Source organism: Perissodus microlepis, chromosome 9 (genome assembly GCF_051167445.1).
Source record: "Perissodus microlepis isolate ML-2025 ecotype Zambia chromosome 9, ASM5116744v1, whole genome shotgun sequence".
NCBI lineage: Eukaryota > Metazoa > Chordata > Actinopteri > Cichliformes > Cichlidae > Perissodus > Perissodus microlepis.
This window is the reverse complement of record NC_140469.1, coordinates 23,550,110-23,559,570: the sequence shown is the minus strand read 5'-3', so window position 1 is coordinate 23,559,570 and position 9,461 is coordinate 23,550,110.

Here is a 9,461-nt window from a genome sequence, read left to right as displayed (position 1 = left end):
ATACAAGGTCTTAAATAATCAGGCCCCATCTTATCTTAATGACCTTGTAGTACCATATCACCCTATTAGAGCACTTCGCTCTCGCTCTGCAGGCCTACTTGTTGTTCCTAGAGTATTTAAAAGTAGAATGGGAGGCAGAGCCTTCAGTTTTCAGGCCCCTCTTCTGTGGAACCAGCTTCCAGTTTGGATTTGGGAGACAGAAACTATCTCTACTTTTAAGATTAGGCTTAAAACTTTCCTTTTTGCTAAAGCATATAGTTAGGGCTGGACCAGGTGACCCTGAATCCTCCCTTAGTTATGCTGCAATAGACGTAGGCTGCCGGGGGATTCCCATGATGCATTGAGTTTTTCCTTTCCAGTCACCTTTCTCACTCACTATGTATTAATAGACCTCTCTGCATTGAATCATATCTGTTATTAACCTCTGTCTCTCTTCCACAGCATGTCTTTTATCCTGTCTTCCTTCTCTCACCCCAACCGGTCGCAGCAGATGGCCGCCCCTCCCTGAGCCTGGTTCTGCCGGAGGTTTCTTCCTGTTAAAAGGGAGTTTTTCCTTCCCACTGTCGCCAAAGTGCTTGCTCATAGGGGGTCATATGATTGTTGGGTTTTTCTCTGTATCTATGAAGCGCCTTGAGGCGACTTTTGTTGTGATTTGGCGCTATATAAATAAAATTGAATTGAATTGAATTGAATAAACCTAAATTAACAGATTAGACATGTGACCTTCCCGTATCTGGATAGCCAGCCAGAGCTGGTTAAATAACAACAAGAACTATGCCAGCTAATGTTAGGCTCAAGTGTTGCGTCATATGACAGTTTATTCACTAAGCTTGTGAGTCCAACAAAGTTGAATTCAAAGACAGTTTCACTAACAACAGCAAACAGCAGCTGACAGTGGCAAACACAGCAGGCCTACTAGCAGTTCTGCATATCCTCAACAACTCACCTCAGTATGGCTGTCATTGGTCAGAAGTGAGCTTTTACCGACTCATTGACCCATATCAGACTCCTTTCACAAAGCCAAGCCTCTTCCAGAGCAAATAGGGGTAGATATTTCTCACCCAGCATTGACAGCTGAGGTAAACAGTAAACTGACAGCCTTCCACAGGTGCATCTGGATCCAGTTGAAAAAGTAGTAGAAAGCCACCGAGCAGCCACGACCTTTATGACGTACAGTTTTAAATCTATCCTGGCTGACTAAAACATGATTATGGCAGCGATCAAAGCTAATATTATAATTTGACTGCATTCTGCAATTTATTGACATCTAGTGGTGAAAAGCTAACCACTGCAACTTTAAGTTACAGTGGTTAGTTTTTAAATGTCAATGCCAATTTTATTTACATGCCATATTTCATGTATATAGCATATTGCATGTGCTTACTATAACAGATAAAAACATAAAAACATAAACCTGCAAGAATAAAAACATTTACTGTTTTTGAATGTAGACACAGATGCAACTGACCTCAGATCAGTGGCGTGTTCCAAAGAAGATGACCACCAGATCCCATTCTGGGAACAGTTAGAAGAGCTGTACCTGATGATCTGAGAGGTTTAGTGTCTTGTTATAGACACTGAGCAAGTCAAACAACTGAGTTCTTTATAAACTAATAGAAGGATTTTAAAGTAACTTTGTGTTGAACTGGCAGCAAATGATTTCAATACTGATGTAATATGTTCAAACATTTCCATGTATTGACTCTGGTTGTTGCATTCTGAATAAGATGAAATCACAATTCTGCAAAAAAGAGTGTCACAGTAACCTGTTTGACATGAATGCATAGACCAGTTTCTCAGAGCCAGTTTGAGATAAGAATTTGTATATATTTTTTAAGTGAAAGGAAAGAAATTCAGTCAAGGTTGAAGTTTATTAAGAAAGATTAAAAAACCTGTTAATTGTTTGACAGATGTAGCCTTGTCTGGCTAATTTTATTTCATTGTTGCAGCAATGAAGTGCATTTTTATAGAAGGTCTGAAGCGATAACATACTTAAAAGCATAGCTGTTAAATTCATTAGCAGGGACAGTACCTCAATTATGATTAGAAAGTATTTATTGAAAGAGAACGGCAGATGTTTGAGCTTGAAACTGCAGTTTAGGGGAAAATTTAAGTGAGGACTGGCAACAGCTCCAAGGCCAGTTAGATCCCCAGAGAGCAGAAAGCAGCACTGATTGAGATTTACAAAGATTTTGGAGGTTGCTGTGGATGTATGATTCAGTATTACATTCGCAATTGCCTCAAGGTGCTACAATAATAGACCTACAATAATATAGAGAAAACCCTAACAATTAAACAACCGTCCTTGAGCAGGATCTTGGTGACAATAGTAAGGAAAAACTCCCTTTCAACAGGAAGAAACCTCTTGCAGAACAGGCTCAGGGAGGGGCGGCCATCTGCTGCAACCGGTTGGGGGTAACTTGATGGAAGTGGGTATAAGAATCCAATCTGGGACCGATATGTGGCTTCATGCAGTAACAAACAACCAAGGTTTAAAGAGAAGCATGCTGGGATTTCCAGAACTGAGGGTAATGTGTTAGCGGCTCAAGTGGATAGTTGAGTTTATCTTGAAATAGAATTTGAACTACAGAGAGAAGGTGAAGGAATCCTCGAATTATGTCACTGGGTTGGCAATCCTAATTGAGATTTGTTGATAAACTTTCAGCAACGTAGGAATCTAAAGAAAACCAAAAGGGACATGGATTTGAGCATGATAATGCAGCGAGTGAGGAAGATAATGGGAGACATCAAGAGGTTAAAGGGGGCATCTGACCCTAGTAGCTTAGAGAAAAAACAAAATAAAGTTCATCACGCATTTAAAAACCTACTATATGATTCAGTTTCATTAAGAAAAGGTCTAACACTATATTTTTGTTAAATATTAAATCATGTATTGACACAGCCCTGTAGCTTCCTGTTTTTTCACTCTGTTTTTTCTTCAAATAAAATAAATCAACAATATTCAATGACTGCATGCACTTAACTACTTTACATGTAAATGAACAGAAAAAGGCAGTTTTTTGTTTTGTTTTTTTTGCATTATGAACGGCATGTTTATGTGGGAAAATGACTGCTTTTGCAGTCTACACCAAACCAAAAAGTACTTTTTGTACTCAGGGGTTTAAAGGGTACCATTTTTCCCAACACTGCACCACATCCCACAAAGTCTAAAAATAGTGTAATAGATAAATACAATAAAGATGAAAGTAGTTAACTGTTTTATTAGGCAGGTAAAAACAAATCATGTTATTAGCAGTAACTAAATTCAGGCCTCAAGGCTGTTTTCAGACAACCCACAGTAAATATATAAATGCTGCACAGATGAACACTGATCTTATTGTCTCTGATGTGAAGGTCTATGTTCTCAAAGGGTTAGATGTGATGGGCTTCAGGAGAGCGGAGGAGGAGCCATCTGCTGTGGCTTCAAACAGCTGCTCTCCACTTCTGATGTGCACGCACACACAAACCTGAGGCCTCAACGCTCCAGATGGTGGTGCTTCATGGCCGAACATGGAAACTTTGGAGGATGTACACAGGAAGAGGCAGGCTGGCAGCAATGAAACACACACGTTTACATATTCAGACAAATTTTATTAGAATGGACTGTCACGCTGAGCTGCCCCACTTTTGTGGCCCTTCAGATTTAATTTCCGGAGTGTTTCATTACTTAAAATGTGTCAGAGGTGACACGCAGTGGGAAGTGGAGCAAATGTTACTTTTGTTCTCTACAGAGAGAGCCAAGTTTTTTTTTTTGGGGGGGGGGAACGAAAAAAGAACACACACACACATCTGGCAATGTTTTAAAAAGCGATTAAATATTAATCAGGTCCACTGTTAGCAAGGGATATGCCCGCTTTGAGCTGCAGGATGATGAATGAGCGCTCATGGCGAAGGATAGTAAGACAAACACCGCAGCATTGCCAAGAGACAATAGAAGGCTGGGACATCTATCATAACAGTTGTTGTCGTGGCAACCTGTCGCCAGTTGTCGCCATGCGACCGCTTCATGCTGCTCGCTTCTAAGGGTCGTGGCCCTGGAGCATCACACGACGCAGAATCCAACAAATCAGAGGAAACAAAAGGGGGAAACTTTTGAGTGGATCCCCCCCCGACACACACACACACACACACACACACACACACACACACACACACACACACACACACACACACTTAGCCTTGAAAAACTAGGCTTTTTTCTTTAAGTGCCAGCTTACAGCCTCGCACAGGGAACACAAACAAAATTACATTTCCATAATAATGTTTGTATGTGGATCGAATAATTGTTTCCAACATACCTAATATCTCCAACTAATTAATAGCAATTTTCATGTAAATTTGGTATGAAATTAGTTCATGGTATTTAGTCTCCAAGCGACCCTGCTCCACAATGATAAGACAACCCCACACTGCGTTTCCCTTTCTGTCTCTCTTCCTCGTCCTTGTTAGAACCATTTCTGTTTCCCTAGGGAACACGGGGAACCTTAATGACTGAACAATAAAGAGAAAATAATTTCCCCCAGGGATCAATAAAGTATTCTGATTCTGATTGCAGTGCCTCCACTGCAAACAAACAGTACAATCAAAATTAACTGCTAATGGTGTTACATTTATTAATGTCTAAACAGCTTACAGTAAGTTCATTCCTCACCTTGAAAACAGTGATTTTTGTTTTGTTTTGGGGGTTTTTTGGGGAGGGGGGGGGGGTTGCCGACATTGACTGTCTTTAATTTTGGCAATCAGGAAAACCAGGCTCTCTGATGACCTTAACCAAGGACGGAAGCAAATTCAAACTGCCATAAAGCTTGAAAATCTGAGGACAACGAATGAATGAAAACACTGTATAACACACAGGGCAAAGTTTTCCTTTAAATCCCTTCAATATTAATATTGTGGCCCCTTCTCGTGTGTAATCCTGCAGCTATAGGGGCCTGTGTAATCTGCCTCTGGAAAACGCTGACTCTGTCTTGCTTTGACCTCTTTATCTGGTCGTAAGGTGCAGAGATGATGCAAACATACAGTATGACTCCCTTGCTTTCTATAATACTGTATGGGATTGACCTTGAGCTTTGAGATGAGGGTCTGTATGTTTATGTAAATGTAACCCAGGCCACCGGTGACAGAAAAGCTTAACCGGTTAAAATAGGATTTTAGTCCAGAATGAATAAATGTATTTGTCTACTTTGTATGTGAAAGATGTTCTGCTCATTCTCACTGCTCTTTCCTACATAGGTCACATAACATTTTTGGCAGTACAAATAGACTTTTTGTTTTTGTTGCGCACAAGCTGTGATCGTGCTGCTGCCCTGATATTCAACTATCTTTGTAGATTTAGTCAACAAGATATAAGCACATTTTTATTTTTTTATTTATCACTGTAAAGCAAGTGTAAAGAGGTAAATTTCGGTGAGCAAATGTAATTAAAAATCATCCGTATATATTTAGTATAAATTTTAGCCTTAATGTAACCTATCACTGACCATGAACACCACAGCCTGCTCTGCACCAGTCAAAAATAGTGGCATCAATGTAAACTTCACTGCAGTAGTCCAAGTTAACGTGTTTAAGTAACGCAACATTTTTTAAATTAAAATAATTCAGCAACTTCTCATGTTCTTGTCACGTTCCATCTTTCTTAAAATTTTCCTCATCTGTCAGTGCACAGTAACTTTTTTTACCCTCTCCCTGGAAAACACAGCAGCTGTACATTTAGCTCACAGACACACTTTGTGACAAACTGCACAGAAACATTTGTGTGTTTGCTGATATTTGTTGAAATATTTGAAAAGTTCCATTTGAAATGTCCTGCCACTTAAAAAAAAAAATACACATGTATAATATGCATTAACCTGTGTGTCAGAGTTAATTGCTCATTAACTGAAGGAGTCCGAATGCCGTTCCAGACCTTTCCAGCCCACTTTAACCCCTGCAGGGAAGGAGTAGAAAATGAACTGACTGTTGAGTGTGTATTTGGATTAAAGTCACAAATATGACTCCCATATCACATTTATATCATGTTCTGCTTTCCTGAGGTGAATATAGGGTTGTTTTTGCACCATTTTTCTTTAAAGCATTGGTCTTTAGGAATAAAACAGAGTTACCCTGCTGCTCAAGCTGCAAGTGCGTGATTATGTTTTTGAAGCAAACAATTAGACAGTAGACAACACGACACCCTCTTATTAGCTCCAACAAAAAAATATTTATTTTGTAAGCACATTTCATTAAAACTACCCCTGCTGCTTAAAAGAATCAGTCTAATTACGCGCATACTTTATATGGCACGACTCGTCACCTTGTAATTTAAAGTATTGTTCTGGTGAACAAAGTACAATAATTAATAAAAGTTATCAGAAAAGACTCATTAGAAGCTTTCTTTGTTCAACCATGATTTTAAAGGGCAATGAGTCATGTATGACCTTTATCGACCTCCATTGCTATGTTTGGCCGACTCATCAGAGGATGTTTCTGCACGACAGTTATATTTCTACAGCCAAGAGGAAGAAAAGAGGGAAGGTGATAGTTCAGTGCAGGAATACAGAACATCTCTCATCCGCATTGTAATCAGTAACGTGGGCTGGAATATTTTTGCACTTCCAGGCACTGTGAATTCAGCCTTTTTAGCCACACACCTGTTTCCCTCTTTTTTCACACCTTGTCCTCAGCTTGCTTCTCTCCTCTCTTTTCTTTGTTTTTACCTACCTTTCACCTATTTTTCTCCCTCATTCTTGCTTTGGGTCACTAATTGGAAAGCTGGACCCCCTAATGTTTCTTTCTACCTGGCACTACTTCCCAGCTCTATACATAAGGTGAGAGATATCACACCTTTTTTCTTTTTTTTATTTTAGGTGATGCAGCACCCTGACAGATCTACTCATTTCTAGCTGTCCATCAGGTGGAAGACCTTTTTACCCTCTCTCCTAATCTTATTTCAGAGCATAGCACCTGTTGAGTATTGCAGCATCGACAGCGATCAACTCGAAGGAAAATGACGACGGAGGCAAAAATGTCCTTAATATTTTGGGAACTTTATTCCACATCAACACGCGGCAAAACTTTCCTCATGGGTGCCATTTTCGTTGTGGTGTACTTTTTTCTTCTTAGGGGCGTGATGACGCAGCATCCGTGCTCTTACAATGAAACAGTGCCTCCTTGTGGTGACATATAAAATACTGTCTCTGTTAAACCACAGTAACCATAATGCAGTTAAACACTGTACAACATGAGTACACACAATGAATATCTTAACAGCACCTTCTTTATTTTTAATGAAGGTTTGAATTAAAGGTTGATTAAGTAAATTTTTCTCTTGTCAACCTTGGCTCTGTTTATCTCACTGCCTTTTCATTTTCTTTTAATGTAATGTTTTCACACATTATTCCCATTTCTTTTATTTATTTTACTCAAAATTTTGATTTCAATTTAACAAGGGTAAGGAGAACAAGGTTGTGAACTTATCCTCTACTGTATCATTTTTGCAGTTTCAATTAAGACCAGGGCAATGTCCACATCTCAGAATATGAAACAAATTACTTTTTTTTTTTTTATCACTTTTGCTTTTAAAAAAATATCTGATATATCTGAAATATCTGATCACAGCTCCAATATTTCGGATTCAAAGCATCGCTCCAAACACTGTCCATGGATGTTTGTACTTGGAATTGCTTTTCTCGTTACACTCCAGATAAAATATGGATCCGATCAGCGGCACACACTTAGATCCTGAAGGTTCCTGCTTATTTTCTTTGGATACCTTTCTTTGTCTGACCTGGGAAACATCACCAATCCTCATGGACGTCCTTCCAAACTGCAGTCTCAGATCTTTGTGCATTCTGTCTGCCTTGCTATTTCAGTTAACCTTGTCTATTCATAAGTAAGCTGTGGTCCCTGTTAGTAACATTTTTTGCATGCTTTTATGGGGCTTTTAATATAAATGTTTTAATATTGTGATGTCAGTATGTGGTTCCACTAATCTTGTATCCTGAATACAATGACAGTAAAGGCTTTCTGTCCTATTCTAATGTAAATTTCCCATTAACAGCTGCTGACAGGATGGAGGGTGTTGAGGATAGTCTGTAATTGATTTGACAGTGCGATCTATTGTTAGTCTTTAACAACTAATCAGTTTGGACTTGTTGACAGCATCAGTGGAGTCGCCTCCTAGAAACAAGAGGGAGTCCCAGCTTCAGCGCGTGTCTGCTCTGACTAACAGACAAGCGTGATTACAAAACACAATTTTTCACTGCTCTGATTTCTTAAGTGATGAAAATTGGGCTTTTGTTGCAGTTTTGTTTGTGTGCAGGGAATATGAAACTCTCAGCATCAGGAGGCTGAGGATGCTTTTTCTGTTGCATGCAAATGAGAAATGTGCCACTATTTACTTCTCCATTCAGCTGGAGTTTGTCTCACACCATCTACCTTATGATTTGCTTCATTGTATTGTTTTGTTGCATCAACCCTTTGAACCCAGATGAAGGATACAAACACAGTACTGCAAGGAAATATTTACTGATGTATTTAACATGCGAACTCCTTCATTAGCTCTTCCGGTGTTGTCGTCATGTCTGCAGGAGAGGAGGAACTTACTGTGCAGAAATTGTCCCTTGTTAATCTCAGCTTCCTCAGCAGGATCTCTGTTAGTGAGATCTTTGATAAAAATAAATTTCTTGAGAGACTCTTCCCCACTTTACAGGTGTGAGAATTGTATCACAGTCTGTGTGGAAAAGTCCTCTTTCAATAACTAGTAATGAAGTTAATTAAACACAAAGAATCTCTGGGTAAGAAGGTTTAGCATCTACATGGTGCAGCGTGCTGGGTGAGAAGGAGGAGGAATAAGTCTGGATTGGCAGGGGTTCAGACTACGATTGAGTTATGAGCACATGTAGTTAGTGATCCAAGACATGTTGTCAAACAGCGTCTGGGCATACTCCACCAGACTCCGGAGCAGCTGGTTGTGCCGACCCAGGAGGATTCCTTGGCTAAAGATGGCTTTTTGAGACTGTGGCTGGAGTCGAATAGTCGAAAAAATTACCTCCTATGTCTTTTTGTAATCACTTTTCCTTGGACTTGATGGAAAACGTCATGAGGTCCAAAAAAGATGTAAGGGGAGACTTGGAGCACTGAGGTGAACTGTAGCAAAAACCTGACTGTACCTCTAATATAGTGCTTAATACTCTGATGTCTATCATGTTTAAACTACAATGACCCTAAAATGCGCTACAAAAAAAGTGCATTCTTAGCATGTTGTTTCATGCAGGCTACACAGCATCGTTATTATGGACAAGCCTCGGGGGTCCAGGTGTCAGGGTTCCTGGGTCGGTGACCCAGTGTTTTCAGTTGTGTTCATGTTCAGTTTATTTTGCCACTTCCATGTTCTCACTTCCTGCTTTTCCTGTGTCAGCTCGTCTCGTGTCATTAGCCAGATTATGTTCAGCTGTGTACTCACCGGTCTTTCATTATCATCC